Source organism: Callorhinus ursinus, unplaced genomic scaffold (genome assembly GCF_003265705.2).
Source record: "Callorhinus ursinus isolate GAN/ISIS: 27379988/994484 unplaced genomic scaffold, GSC_fseal_2.0 scaffold62, whole genome shotgun sequence".
Classification (NCBI taxonomy): Eukaryota; Metazoa; Chordata; class Mammalia; order Carnivora; family Otariidae; genus Callorhinus; species Callorhinus ursinus.
In genome coordinates this window covers 5,839,099-5,855,491 of record NW_027397124.1, presented here as the reverse complement: position 1 = coordinate 5,855,491, position 16,393 = coordinate 5,839,099, and the positions used below count along the sequence as shown (strand labels likewise).

At 39.7% G+C, this 16,393-nt stretch overlaps 1 protein-coding gene across 10 annotated transcripts in view; it reads right to left on the bottom strand.

The window, feature by feature from the left end:
* ZNF438 (zinc finger protein 438) overlaps positions 1–16,393 on the bottom strand; it is a 179,011-nt gene that overhangs the window by 85,507 nt on the left and 77,111 nt on the right. For all 10 annotated transcript variants that reach the window (XM_073885445.1, XM_025885835.2, XM_073885441.1 and 7 more), the window contains one exon: positions 5,367–5,444. The gene's annotated coding sequence lies outside the window, so the exon portion shown is untranslated. The remainder of the gene's footprint in view (positions 1–5,366; positions 5,445–16,393) is intronic.

The following is a 16,393-nucleotide window of genomic DNA, read 5'->3' as shown; positions in this document are numbered from 1 at the left end:
CTTTCTTTCTTTCTTTCTTTCTTTCTTTCTTTCTTTCTTTCTTTCTTTCTTTCTTTCTCTCTCTTTCTTTCTCTCTCTCTCTTTTTTTTTGGTCTGTTATTCTGATGTATAAGAGACCTAGAGCTTTACTGAGTACAGGTTTTGGGCAAGTCTAGGACATGACCTTGGTACTTCTCAGGCTCCCGGCCATTTCATTCATAGCACTATACTTACACCTTAATGAGCTCCCTAAATTTCTTATCTCTTACATGTATACGTGAAAGAAGAGTTAAGTGGGTTGTCGTAGCTCATAGCTGCCTTTCAGTATTCACCATCCTATAACCTATGAAAGTTGTCCAGAAATCTGGAAACACTTTTGAAAAGAAGTTCTGTGAAATCAGTTTTATAAAATGTGACTTTATTACTCAGGCTTGTTAAAACAAAACAAAACAAAAAAAACACTTCCAAAATATATAAAGAACTGTTCTGTAATTAGAACATCCACTCTAGTCCAGTATGTCTATTACTATGTGGTAGCCTGAGAATCTTCTGAGTCCTCCTTGGCTATGAACATGTCTTCAGTATCTACCAGAGCTCAGACCTATTTGATGTGGTACAGAAACTACTGATTGTGGCTGGTAAGAGAAAGGAAATACTTGACAGGTTGCCAGGACTCTCTCTGTATCATTGAGATATTACATTCAGTGATGCAGTCTGGCACACTGTGGTGTTTGGGACCTGCAAAATCGACAAACATTATTTTGGGAAGTCCGTAAAGCATGTCAAAAAGTGAAATGCCACAAAATCCGTCCAAGTTCATCTCATTTAATGGTTTGGGTTTTTTATTTTTTGCCTGAATTAAAAATATCTCAATCTTCCCTTCCAAACCTATAAAGTCATACCGAAAGTCACTAACTTATGTTTCTCAAAAACCTCAAATGCTCAGTAAAGCCGGTTTTATCCCCCTGTGGCAGACGAAGAAACTGAAGCTGCGAGCCTTAAGTAATTTGTTTAGTGTTGTTAGTGATGGAGGTAGAAGCTTGCACACACACCCCCTTGATGCTGAGTTCAGTGACCTTTCTCACGAATAAGGCAGGCAGATTCGGAAGACCAGGTCTAGACCTGCGATCAAAACTGCCCTTAACTTCTGATGTTAGATAAACCGTTCCAGCCTCTGTAAATCAGAAGCTTCTCACTCGGAAAGGGGAGTTCAAACACCGTGGCGTAGAGTGGGCACTCACCTGGCGTCCATTCCCTTCCCTTGCTTTCTCCGACAACAAGATCCCTTAGATCTAAGCAGACCACACATTCTCTGGTTAAACATTTGGATGATTAGTGAAAACCTAAGTAGCCAGAGAAAACTAACTGAAGACACTGATGACACAATAATAAATTCATTGTCACAGGCAAAGAAGACCAAAGGAGAGGCTGTTGTCATGTACGTGCTATCACAGAACAGCCAAGAGAGTGGCTTTTTTTTTTTTTTTTTAAAAGTCCACGATGTTGAGTCTTTCCTTAAAGGGGACAGGTCACATCAAAACATCATGCCCTGAACTTATTCTCTGGCATATCATAAATATGGCTCATTGTTTCTAAACACAAAATATGCAAAACATATCAAGGAGGTATGACAGGCTTCCAACTCATGGCACTGTTTGAGACTCCGAATGTAGGTTATCCTAACAACTGTCGTGTCCCGCAGCCAGGAGTGACAGTCCCCAGGATCACGCGGCTTGTCGGTACCATGAGAGAACTTAGATGATAACTCCTTTGATACCTCCGGTCTGCTGGCTCACTTGAGTGAGGACAAGGTAGGGGCACGCACGACCGACACCAGGAGGGGATGGACCTGAATAAGAGGCAAGGGGCTATACTAATTGTGGATATGGGCAGGCAAGAAGCATCCGCTCAGAGCTGCTAACATCAGGAGGTATTCACAGACCTACTACCACAAAAATTAAGCAATTAGCAAATCTGATGCTAAAAATACTAAAATGCATAACGTGATTTAGAATATTTCTTCAAATTTCAACTTAATGCTAGGGAATTATGCCAATAGCTGTCTTATATTTGTGACTCCAGCTCTTGGCACAATCCTGCAGAACTGGGGTTGTATTATTGCATATGTGGGTGGTTATTAAATGCTTTATAATGATTATGTTAAAGGTCATATTCCTCATACACATAACTTCACTTACTATTATGAGTTAGATGTGTACATGAGTAGACAATGGTCTCCTTCCATTAAATGCAAACTGGCTAAAATTACTGTTTAAGTTGCCAGGTTGTAAGAGAGAAGAGATCAAATTAATGAGGGTGAAGTTGTATAATCAGTTTATAAAACAAATCATGCTGAGGTCAAGGCTGACATCACCAACTCCCACTCATCTAAGTAACCTTAAAAATGTGACCTTCTCTGTTTTCCCGCCACCACTGCTCTAATTCAAGCTGTTTCTTATTTCTCTTCCATTCACATGCAGTTGGTGAATCATTTATCTTGGCAAACATGAATTCCATCATGTCACCCAGCTCAGAAACCTCTGAAGGCTTCCCACTGCTTGAGATACACAGGCCCAATCCTCAGCAAGGCATTCAGGGCTCTCCTAAATTTGACCCATCCTTCTAATTCAGTGGTTCTCAACCACTAGGGGAGCTTTGAAAGATAAACAGGTTTACACCTTGTGCCCCAGAAATTCTATTTCTTAGTTCTGGGGTAAGATCTAGGGACTTGTATTTTTAAAAATTTCTCTAGATGACTTTTATTCACTGCCAGCATTGAACCACTGGTGTAATTTTCCCACCTATTATTTCACCCAACATGAACAAACCTTCTGTTCCAGCCAGTAATGCTGACTTGTTTGTATCTCTAGTTCTCCTTTCATGCTGTTAATCCAACCTGGAATGTCATTTCCTCTCCTTGCTCCTTATTTAAATTTAAATCTTTACCATTCCTCTAAGACTAACTGAAATCCCACCACCATCTTTACAACCATTGTGAATCATAGTAATATTGCCATTCTGATAACCCCAAGAGCATTTGTTACCTTCATGAAGTACTTTATGGCAATTAATAACATATTGTTTGCACTGTGAGTGTTTCTTCATACTTCACTCCCTGTATTCCTGGCTCCTGGAGGGAAAGTAAACTTTTCATATCTTTGGTTCTCATTCCCTAGCCCCTTGCACCTATGAAAGCATTAAACATAAAGCAGACATTCACTCATGTGCTCAAAGCTTATGATGACTAAACAAATTAAAGTCTCTAAAATTTATGATGTGTATTCTTATAGCCTGACAACATAAGTTATCAACCTTCAGCGTTGTTTATGCACACACTGATGAGTTTTTCATGGGCAGCATCACTATGCCCATGTAGAAATGATAATCACTTGTCCACAAAACCTGATATAATGTCAAACATAGGGTTGGTTGATGCCTAATAAATGTGTTTCTCCTACAGACAGAAGTATTTTTCATATTTATGTATTCAATTCCTGTAAGTTCACAGAACAGAAAGGAAGCAGTAGTAAAACAGTTCTAATCTGTCAATACCTGACTTAAAATGACCCACCCACATGATAAAACAGTTGAAGACTCAAGACAGAATCAGGATAGCTGATTACTATCCTCATCTACTGCAAGGAGGACCAGAAGAGCAAGTGTTCCCTTACCCTCAATTTAGAAGACATGAGAGTATCAATAACCTAAGGTAAACGTCTCTTATGCAAATACTGAAAACCAAAAACTACTAGCGGGAGAGCATCCAATATGCCCAGCAGTGCCAGAGCTCCAGCTCAGGCTTTCCTATTGCTCAAGCTGCCCAGAAAGGTACTCTTCTGCTCCTAGGGCACGGGAGATGTAATTCCACTCTCAGAGCTAGATTTTCTCTACAAAACAGTGTCATGCATGATGATTTCCTGTAGTTCAAGTAGCACTGGTACTTATGAGTTAAATAGTCTTGGGAGGACTCACTGAGAACCAAACCACTATTTATAACATTGTTTTTTTAGGAAAATGTTTTCTGCATTCCAAACAACAGAATTAGATATGAACTTTTGGAATCCAGTTTACTTCGTAGATTCAGAACTGACTGTATCTTGTTAATTACACTATGGTTAGTATTTTCCTAGGATAAGATGGCAGTGTGGAGGCTTGCCATGAGTGCATAACAGGAATGAAGAGTTGCCATGAACATGGACCATATGTAACTGACTATAAGGATGAAAGACAGAGAGGACAATGAAAAAAAAAATCCAGGCACATTATTAATTTATTAAGCAAGTATTTACTGAGCACTACTGGGGCTATGCTGAATGCTGGGAGAGACAAAAACTACTCAGACAAGAAGTTTGATTCTTTAGTCCTTACAACCTAAGATGGGAGATAAGTAAACACAAATAATAAAGCTGCCTGGTAAAATGTGCTATGATAATGATAAAAACAAAATACTGGATGAAGTCAGCAGAGAAAGCTAGTGGTTCAACCGGAGCAATCAGGGAAAGCTCCACGGATGAGCTTGCACCTGGCTGAGCCTTCAGGGTTTGCACAAGATTTCAACAAGCAGAGGACACAGTGAGGGCGAAGGAGAGAACATCATAGAAAAAAACATCAAGAAATACAGTACACATCAAGCCATGGGAGCATGAAAAATGATGAGAGTTCAGAGAAGAGGAAAGAGTCCAGTTGGCTAAGGTGATGGATATTTTTAGGAGCTGGGTAGAGGGCTTTGAATACCAGGCAATGGAACATGGACTTTATCCAATGGTGAGTGGGGAGCCATTAAAGTGTTTTAAAAGTATTGGAGTTCTATATGCTGATCTATCCAGCAGTGGAATACAGGATAGAGGAAGAGTGAATGAAGACAGAAGACAGAAGAGATAATTAGTTGAAGTTGGTTAAGATGATCTTTCAAAGCTAAGTTTTTGAATAAATAAACATTTAAGGTTCAAGTACTAGTTCATTACTAAATATCTCCCTCCAATAATCACAAACATATAAATCATTTAGAAAAGCCATACAAAGCCTTAAAAATCTGAAAAACATTGTATTAGCTATAATGGAAAAACCACCTTTAAAAATATTAAGTTTGGCATACAGTCAGGACCTGATGACTAGACTTAATGCAAAATAAAGGAGGATTCTGAGGTGTTAATCGCATTTTAAAAATAATACCAAGAGTTTAAACATTACATTTTTAATAAGCGTATGAAATTTACTAAGAAATCATCTTTCTACTATTTTCCAAGACCAATGATGCAATATTTAGGGTGACTCTAAGATATTCTGAGAAATTTGAGAGTTGAGAAAGTGTTGGAGGTACTGGACTTAATTCTTTACATGTTAAATCAATCTTAAGCTGGCATTAAAATGGATATGAGCAGACTTACTTGAAGTGATTTGACTTAGCAAACGTCTTCTAAACTTCAAATTTTCAGTATTGGATGAAACACAGCATTCATCTTTATCTGAAAAAAAATGTAATGGAAGTAATGAAACTGAAAGAATTGATAGGTAGCTTATAGAAGCCAATTATATGATTACACCTTAAAGACCATAAGAGAGTTATATGAGCTCCTATAAAACTGACATTACTTACACTATGTATAATTTAAGAACGTAAGATAAAAATCTCAAGCTATGCCCAAAAACTTCTAAAATAGGAAATATAATACATTCCCTTCATATATTTTTATGTCAATCTCCTCAAAATTCTGAAAAATACATTATTAGATATTCAAGCCTGATTCATACTGAATTCTTTAATTTAGCCAATAATCAAGCCCTCTTTGGTTCTAACATCATGGAGAGCAGGGAAAGATAAGTTGCATAAGAGACAGTTTCTGTCCTCAAGAAACCCACACACCACACAAGGAGACAAACATGAACAACTCCATATCAAGGCAGGTAATAAGCGTACACGTGGTATGAGGTGTATGGGATTGTGGAGAGGGTTAATTACTACAGGAAAAATGTGGAAAGGCTGTGTTATGGACTGAACTGTAGCCCCCTGAAGTTCATGTAGTAACTCCCTAATCTCTAGTACCTCAGAACGTGACTTATTTGAAGATATGGCCCTTAGAAAGGTAATTAAGTTAAAATCAGGTTGTTAAAGTGGGCCCTAATACAATCTGACTAGTGTCTTACAAGAAGAGATTAGGACACACAGAGAGGCACCAGGGATGTGCACACAGAGTAGAAAGACCAGGTGAGAACACAGCAAGAAGATGATCATCTGCAAACCAAGAGAGAAGCCTCAGAAGAAATCAAACCTGTGGACATCTTGATCTTGGATGTCTAGCTTCTAAAACAGCAAATAAATTTCTGTTAAGTCACCCAGTGTGTACTGTTTTGTTTTGCAGTCCTAGGAAACTAACATACCCTGTAGAGGTAATAATTAGATAACGGTAAGGGTTGGAAACAACATTCTAAGAAGAAACAAAAATTATTTTAGGCATACAGGCCAAAATGTACAGTGTGAAATAAGTCACTATACTTCCATAATACGAGTATAGCTTGGGGAGAAGGAAAAGAAGAGGTAAGTGAGAAGGGGAGTGGAGGGGAGAAGAGAGGGAGGTGAAGAAGGGGAATGATAGGCCAACAGACAGATAAGCACTAGAATTTGGGGTTCAGGTCATACTGTAAAAGGGGCTGAATACTGCATTCAGTATATGGGCTTTTATTTTATACATAAAAGGAGCCATCAATGGTTTTCAGTAGAAGATATGTTTGAATTTGTACTTTGGAATGATGGCTCTGGTTTTGGAGTATGAGTTACTATGAAAAGATCCCCAAGGCAGTGAGACCTGTTTTGCTACTGCCATAGTTAAAATTAGAAACCAGGGCAACTGCAATGGAAGTAAAACATTAAGAATTCTCTGAAGATGTGCTTGAGAATAACAACCAGAATAACCACCCCATCACTTATGCATGACTGAGAACCGGAAAAACTACCACCGTTCAGTTACAGTTACAAATGCAGAGTCTTGGGCCCCAACAGGCCTTTCCTTTCAATCACAACCATACATTGTGTGTATCAAATATTACCTTAAAAAATCAACCAATCCAAAGACTTGCCTCACTTCTAATATCTGACCCTAGAACTTCAGAGCTCAACATATAATCAGTAAACACCCGAAACTCATTTCCTCAAAAGAGGCACCACTTCAGAATCATCTGTGTGGTCTCTCTTGCTACAGCAAGTCAATAAAACAGTTTGCTTATCTCCTAAAATGTGTATTTATTTGAGAAGGGGGGTTTGCACAAAATATGGATGCCCATCAGTGAAGTCAAAGTAGAAGAGAAAAAGGAAGGAGAGCCCTGTCCCACCTTTTTAGGGAAGAAGGAAAATTAAGAACTTAACAGTCACTGATGACCTTAGAAAAAAAATTCAGGAAGGCAATAAAAGAAAGCAAACACTTCCAGTAAGAACTGAAGAGAAAGGAGAAGTGAAATTAACTAGTAAATTTTACTCTTCTAAGAAGGCTGGCATAGTTTGAAAGTGAAGGTGAATCTTTAACAAGGATTTTTGCTGTTGTTACTATTTTGTTGTTTTGTTTTGTTTTCATTTTTAATGCTAGTAGAAGAAAGACATGGAGAGGGAGAGTGACAAATACAAGAGAAAAATGAACAAGAACTCTGATAGTGTTAACCATGTTAAAGAGGGAAAACAGTTCCTTCTCTATGATTAGAAATGAAGGAAAGGATGGGTGATAAATACAAAGAAAAATTATTGTGTGTGAGGGGGTAAAGTTGAGGGAGTTAAGATCCAATGGCAAGACCATCTATTGACACAGAGAGGTTGAAAGAGGGAGAAAAAGAAGGAGAGAAAAAGAGACGGTATATGAATGAATGAATATTTGAATTTAAGAGAGGAAAAAAAAAAATTACCAGAGGAGTAAGGAAAAGAGAGAGGGCTTTCAGTATTTGAGATCTAGGAATGCTTCTGGTTGACAGAGCTGAGCAAGTTAAAAAATAATGAGTTCTCAGTATCAGAAACTCAAAAACATGAATTAAGAGCAGATTATAAATCACATAGTGTGGGGTGGAGAGGACAGTTCCAGGTCTGATGCTGACATAATTGAGGAAGTTGGAGCAATGTCCTGTAAATCAACCAATACCAAGACTTAGAAACGGGAGGTGGCAGTGTAAGAGAGGAGAAGGAACTGATGCACAAAGGTGGCACACTAATCACCGAGTTGACAGTGGACAGCAAAGGAACACATCAACTGTCCTTTAAATCTAAGATTAGATCCATTGAGGGACGCCTGGGTGGCTCAGTCTGTTAAGCTTCTGCCCTTGGCTCAGGTTATGACCCCAAGGTCCTAAGATCGAGCCCCTATGTTGGGCTCCCTGCTCAGCAGGGAATCTGCTTCTTACCCTCCCTCTGCCCCCACCCCACTCATGCTCGCTCTCTCTCATAAATAAATAAAATCTTTAAAAAAAATTAAAAAATAAATTTAGATCCACTGATAGATGAATTTGATATACTATACACACACCCACACACAGAGATATATATATAATGGACTATTACTCAGGCATAAAAAGTAAAATGTTGCCATTGGATGGATCTAGAAGTTATTGCTAAGTGAAATAAGTCAGTGAGAATAAGACAAATACCACATGATTTCACTAATATGTGGAATTTAAGAAACAAAACAAATGAACAAAGAAAAAAGAGACAAGCTGGGGTGTCTGGGTGGCTCAGTCATTTAAGTGTCTGACTCTTGGTCTCAGCTCAGGTCTTCATCTCAGGGTCATAAGTTCAAGCCCAGCATTGGGCTCCATGCGGGGCATGGAGTTTAAAAAAAAAGAAAAGAAAAAAAGGGACAAGCAAATAAAACAAAACAAAAAAACAGACTCTAAAACATAGAGAACAAAACAGATGGTTAGCAGAGGGGAGATGGGTAGAGGGATGAGTGGTGAAACAGATAAAGGGGATTAAGAGCAGACTGATCTTGATGAACACTAAGCAATGTATATAAGTGTTCAATCATTGTACTGTACACCTGAAACTAATATAACACTGTACCTTAAGTATCTAGAATTAGAAAACTTCAATACTTTTTCTTGAGATGGCCATGCAAAAAAAAAGGGGTGGGGGGGGACTGTCCACAAAAGCCAGGTTTAAATTTCTAGGGAAAATAAGGAAGAAGAGTTCTAGGGAAAGTTCAAAGTTATAAAAACTTGTTCAAAATAGACCACAGGATCCAGATGACATGAGGAACTGGAAATAGGCCAGTAGAGCTGTGGGTTCCATGAGAACAAGGTAGGACTGACTCCTTGGAAAAAAGAACATGATAAGGGGGGGAGGAGCAAGATGATGGAGGAGTAAGAGACCTAATTTCGTCTGGTCCTAGGAATTCACCTAGATAGGGATCAAACCATTCTGAACACCTAGAACTCAACAGGAGATCGAAGAAAGGAATAGCAACAACTCTGAACAGAGAAGCGACTCCTTACTGGAAGGTAGGACGTGCGGAGAAGTGATTCCGAGGCGATATTCAGGAGGAAAGACGGCGGGGGAGGGGGCCTCTGTTCGCCGCTTCTGGCAAGTGCTAGAGCCCCAGAGCACAAAATCGGAACTTTAAGGAAGTCTGCTCGGCTGAGGGACGTCGCTCCAGTGGCTAAGCGGGGGATAGAACCCTCGCTGGGTCAGTATGGTCTCAGGACCCTCGGGGTCACAGAAAGACCGGGGGTGCCTCAATGCGGCAGAGCTCCCAGACATTGGAGCGGGGAAGCCGGCTGCAGAGATGGAGCCGAGGCGCGGGCTCTCAGCTTGGGGCTGCCATAAACCGTTATCTGTGGCACAGTAGGGCCACTACTCTTCCAGCAGGGACCCAACAAGCGGCAGAGCCGGGGAGCCTCCCTTTCTTCCCCCGGGAGGAGTGGCGCGGGAGCGCACCCACAGGGATCTGCTGGGTTTCGAGACTCCACACTGGGTCGGGTGCCAGAAATGGAAACACTCGGTCACAGGCTGGGTGGGCACAGAGTGTGACCGGAGATCAAGGAGACGGGAGTGATTGACTGCTTTTCCCTGGGGGCGCACTGAGGAGCAGGGCCCGAGTTCTCGGCTCCTCTGGGGCAGAGATTGGGAGGCCATTTTCACTCTTGTCCTCTGAAGCTGTAGGGAAAGCTTGCAGGGAACAAAAGCTCCCCAGAGCAAACCTGAGCAGATTACTTAGCCCCACCCAGCAAGGGCGGGGCAATTCTGCCTCTGCCAAAGACATTTGGGAACCACGGCAACAGGCCCCTCCCCCAGAAGATCAGCTAGAACAGCCAGGGAAGACCAAGTTTACCGATCAATGAGAACGGCAGAACTCCAGCGCTAGGGGAATACTGCACATAGAATCAATGGCTTTTTCCCATGATTCTTCAGTCTTTCAAAGTTAATTATTTACATTTTTTTTAAATTTTTCTTTCTCCCTTTTTCAACCATCTTATCAAATCCCCTTTTTAAAAAATCTTTTATGTTTTTCATTATTAGAGTCATATGCTATTCCTTCACGGTAGTTACCCTTATTTTTGGGGTGTGTGTGTATATATATATATAGTTCTCTCTTTAAAATATTGGGATACAGTTTCTTCTAATACCAAAATATACCCTAAATATCTAGTGTATGGCTTTACTCTAGTCTCCTGCCTGATCACATTCTCTCCCTTTTTTTTTAATCCTCTTCCTTCTTTTCTCAACCAACTTCTTATCAATTCTTTTTATAAAATCTTTTATAATTTTCATATTTAGTCATATTCCATACCTTCACTGTATTTACCCTTATTTTTGTACATATATAAACTTTTCTTTCTTTAAAATTTTGGGAGGCACTTTCTTCTAACAGACAAAAATACGCCCAGAATCTACTGGGTAGCACGGATCTATGCACCATCCTGATCATATTTGATCATATTGGTTTTTTTTGTTTTCTTTTTCTTTTTTTTTCCTTTTTTCTTTCCCTTTCTTTTCCCCTGATTTCAGGTCTCTTCTGATTTCTTTAGTGTAGATTTTTTCTGGGGTCGTTTTTACCCTGTCAGCATTTTGTTCTCTCATTCATCTATTTTCCTCTGGACAAAATGATAAGATGGAAAAAATCACCTCAAAAAAAAAAGAACAAGAGGGAGTACTGACTGCCAGGGAGCTAATCAATATAGACGGACATTAGTAAGATGTCAGAACTAGAGTTCAGAATGACGATTTTAAAGATACTAGCTGGGCTTGAAAAAAGCATGGAAGGTATTAGAGAAACCCTTTCTGGAGAAATAAAAGAACTAAAATCTAACCAAGTCGAAATCAAAATGGCTATTAATGAGGTGCAATCAAAAATGGAGGCTCTAACTGCTAGGATAAATGAGGCAGAAGAGAGAATTAGTGATATAGAAGACCAAATGATGGAAAATACAGAAGCTGAGAAAAAGAGAGATAAACAGCTACTGGATCACGAGGGCAGAGTTCGAGAGATAAGTGATACCATAAGATGAAACAATATTAGAATAATTGGGATCCCAGAAGAAGAAGAAAGAGAGAGAGGGGCAGAAGGTATATTGGAGCAAATTATAGCAGAGAACTTCCCTAATTTGGGGAAGGAAACAGGCATAAAAATCCAGGAGGCACAGAGAACCCCCCCTTCAAAAGCAATAAAATAGGTCAACACCCAGACATCTAAGAGTAAAACATACAAGTCTCAGAGACAAAGAGAAAAACCTGAAAGCAGCTCGGGAGAAGACATCTGTAACCTACAATGGTAGAAACATTAGATTGGCAACAGACCTATCCACAGAGACCTGGCAGGCCAGAAAGGACTGGCATGATATATTCAAAGCACTAAATGAGAAAAATATACAGCCAAGAATATTATATCCAGCCAGGCTATCATTGAAAATAGAAGGAGAGATAAAAAGCTTCCAGGACAAACAAAAACTAAAGGAATTTGCAAACACAAAACCAGCCCTACAAGAAATATTGAAAGGGGACCTCTAAGCAAAGAGAGAACCTAAAAGTAACATAGACCAGAAAGGAACAAAGACAATACAGTAACAGTAACCTTACAGGCAATACAGTGGCACTAAATTCTTATCTTTCAATAGTTACCCTGAATGTAAATGGGCTAAATGTCCCAATCAAAAGACACAGGCTATCAGATTGGTTTTAAAAACAAGATCCATTGATATGCTGTCTATAAGAGACTCATTTTAGACCCAAAGACACCCCAGATTGAAAGTGAGGGGGTGGAAAACCATTTACCATGCTAATGGACACCAAAAGAAAGATGGAGGGGCAATCCTTATATCAGACAAATTAGATTTTAAACCAAAGACTGTAATAAGAGATGAGGAAGGACACTATACCATACTTAAAAGGTCTTTCCAAGAAGAAGATCTAACAATTGTAAAAATCTATGCCCCTAACATGGGAGCAGCCAATTATATAAGCCAATTAATAACAAACGCAAAGAAACACATCGACAATAATACAATAATAGTGGGGGACTTTAACACCTCCCTCACGGAAATGGACAGATCATCTAAGCAAGAGATGAACAAGGAAATAAAGACTTTAAATGACACACTGGACCAAAAAGACTTCACAGATATATTCAGAACATTCCATCCCAAAGCAACAGAATATGCATTCTTCTCTAGTGCCCATGGAAAATTCTCCAAAATAGATCACATCCTAGGTCACAAATCAGGTCTCAACTGGTACCAAAGACTGGGACCATTCCCTAAATATTTTCAGACCACAATGCTTTGAAATTAGAACTCAATCACAATAGGAAAGTCAGAAAGAACTCAAGTACAAGGAGGCTAAAGAGCATCCTACTAAAGAATGAATGGGTCAACCAGGAAATTAAAGAAGAATTTAAAAAATTCATGGAAACAAATGAAAATGAAAACACAACTGTTCAAAATATTTGGGATGCAGCAAAGGCAGTCCTAAGAGGAAAGTATATAGCAATACAAGCCTTTCTCAAGAATCAAGAAAGGTCTCAAATACACAACCTAACCCTACACCTAAAGGACCCGGAGAAAGAACAGCAAAGAAAGCCTTAACACAGCAGGAGAAGAGAAATCATAAAGAACAGAGCAGAAATCAATGAAAGAGAAACCGAAAGACTAGTAGAACAGATCAACAAAACTAGGAGCTGGTTCTTTGAAAGAATTAACAAGATTGATAAACCACTGGCCAGACTTATCAAAAAGAAAAGAGAAAGGACCCAAATCAACAAAATCATGAATGAAAGAGGAGAGATCACAACCAACACCAAAGAAATACAAACAATTCTAAGAACATATTATGAGCAACTCTATGCCAGCAAATTAGATAATCTGGAAAAAATGGATGCATTCCTAGAGATGTATAAACTACCAAAACTGAACCAGGAAGAAATAGAAAACCTGAACAGCCCTATAACCACTAAGGAAATTGAAGTAGTAATCAACAATCTCCCAACAAACAAAATCCAGGGCCAGATGGCTTCCCAGGGGAATTCTACCAAACATTTCAAGAAGAATTAATACCTATTCTTCTGAAACTGTTCCAAAAAATAGAAATGGAAGGAAAACTTCCAAACTTGTTTTATGAGGCCACCATTACCTTGATCCCCAAACCAGACAAAGACCCCATCAAAAAGGAGAATTACAGACCAATATCCGTGATGAACATGGATGCAAAAATTCTCACCAAAATACTAGCCGAGAGGATCCAACAGTACATTACAAGGATTATTCACCACGACCAAGTGGGATTTATCCCTGGGCTGCAAGGTTGGTTCAACATCAGCAAATCAATGTGATACAGTACATTAATAAAAGAAAGAACAAGAACCATATGATCCTCTCAATAGAAGCAGAAAAAGCATTTGACAAAGCACAGCATCCTTTCTTGATCAAAACTCTTCAGAGTACAGGAATAGAAGGTACATACCTCAATTAAATAAAAGCCATCTATGAAAAACCCACAGTGAATATCATTCTCAATGGGAAAAAACTGAGAGCTTTCCCCCTAAGGTCAGGAACATGGCAGGGATGTCCACTATCACCACTGCTATTCCATATAGTATTAGAAGTCCTAGCCACAGCAATCGGACAACAAAAAGAAATCAAAGGCATCCGAATCGGCAAAGAAGAAGTCAAACTCTCACTCTTTGCAGATGATATGATACTTTATGTGGAAAACCCAAGACTCCACCCCAAAACTGCTAAAACTCATACAGGAATTCAGTAAAGTGGCAGGATATAAAATCAATGCACAGAAATCAGGGGCATTCCTATACACCAACAAGAAGAAGAAAGAGAAATGAAGGAGTTGATCCCATTTACAACTGCACCCAAAACCATAAGATACCTAGGAATAAATCTAACCAAAGAGGCAAAGAATCTGTACTCAGAAAACTATAAAATACTCATGAAAGAAATTGAGGAAGACACAAAGAAATGGAAAAAAGTTCCATGCTCATGGATTGGAAGAACAAATATTGTGAAGATTTCAATGCTACCTAGAGCAATCTACACATTTAATGCAATCCCTATCAAAATACTATCAACTTTTTTCAAAGAAATGGAACAAATAATCCTAAAATTTGTAGGGAACCAGAAGAGACCCCGAATAGCCAGAGGAATACTGAAAAAGAAAAGCAAAGCTGATGGCATCACAATTCCGGACTTCAAGCTCTATTACAAAGCTGTCATCATCAAGACAGTATGGTACTGGCACAAAAACAGACACATAGATCAATGGAACAGAATCGAGAGCCCAGAAATGGACCCTCAACTCTATGGTCAACTCATCTTCGACAAAGCAGGAAAAGAGTGTCCAGTGGAAAAAAGACAGTCTCTTCAACAAACGGTGCTGGGAAAACTGGGACAGCCACATGCAGAAGAATGAAACGACCATTTTCTTATACCACACACAAAAACAGACTCAGAATGGTTGAAAGACCTAAATGTGAGACAGGAGTCCATCAAAATCCTAAAGAAGAACACAGGTAGCAACCTCTTCGACCTCAGCCGTAGCAACTTCTCCCTAGAAACATCGCCGAAGGCAAGGGAAGCAAGGGTAAAAATGAACTTGGGACTTCAAGATAAAAAGGTTTTGCACAGCAAAAGAAATAGTCAACAAAACCAAAAGACAACCGACAGAATGGGAGAAGATATTTGCAAATGACATATCAGATAAAGGGCTAGTATCCAAAATCTATAAGGAACTTCTTAAACTCAACACCCAAAGAACGAATGATCCAATCAAGAAATGGGCAGAAGACATGAACAGACATTTTTCCAAAGAAGACATCCAAATGGCCAACAGACACATGAAAAAGTGCTCAACATCGCTTGGCATCAGGGAAAGCCAATTCAAAACCTCAATGAGATATCACCTCACACCACTCAGAATGGCTAACATTAACAAGTCAGGAAATGATAGATGTTGGCGGGGATGCAGAGAAAGGGGAACCCTCCTACACTGTTGGTGGCAATGCAAGCTGGTGCAGCCACTCTGGAAAACAGTATGGAGATTCCTCAAAAAGCTGAAAATAGAGCTACATTATGACCCATCAATTCCACTACTGGGTATTTACCCCAAAGATACAAATGTAGGGATCCGAAGGGGTACGTGCACCCCGATGTTTATAGCAGCAATGTGCACAATAGCCAAACTGTGGAAAGAGCCAAGATGTCCATCGACAGATGAATGGATAAAGAAGATGTGGTGTATATATACAATGGAATATTATGCAGCCATCAAAAGGAATGAAATCTTGCCATTTGCAACGACGTGGATGGAACTGGAGGGTGTTACGCTGAGCGAAATAAGTCAATCAGAGAAAGACATGTATCATATGATCTCACTGATATGAGGAATTTTTTTTAAACTTTTTATTTATTTATTCATGAAAGAGAGAGAGAGAGAGAGAGAGAGAGGCAGAGGGAGAAGCAGCCTCCCAAGCAGCAGGGAGCCTGATGCAGGACTCGATCCCAGGACCCTGGGATCATGACACGAGCCAAAGGCAGACGCTTAACCATCTGAGCCACCCAGGCGCCCTGATATGAGGAATTCTTAATCTCAGGAAACAAACTGAGTGTTGCTGGGGTGGTGGGGGTTGGGAGAGATGGGGTGGCTGGGTGATGGACATTAGGGAGGGTACGTGCTATGGTGAGCACTGTGAATTGTGTAAGACTGTTGAATCACAGACCTGTACCTCTGAAACGAATAATACATTATATGTTAAAAAAACAAAAAAAAAGAAGATAGCAGGAAGGGAAAAATGAAGGGGGAGAAATCGAGGGGGAGACGAACCATGAGAGACTATGGACTCTGAGAAACAAATTGAAGGTTCTAGAGGGGAGGGGGGCGGGGGGATGGATTATCCCTGGTGATGGGTATTAAAGAGGGCACATACTGAATGGAGCACTGGGTGTT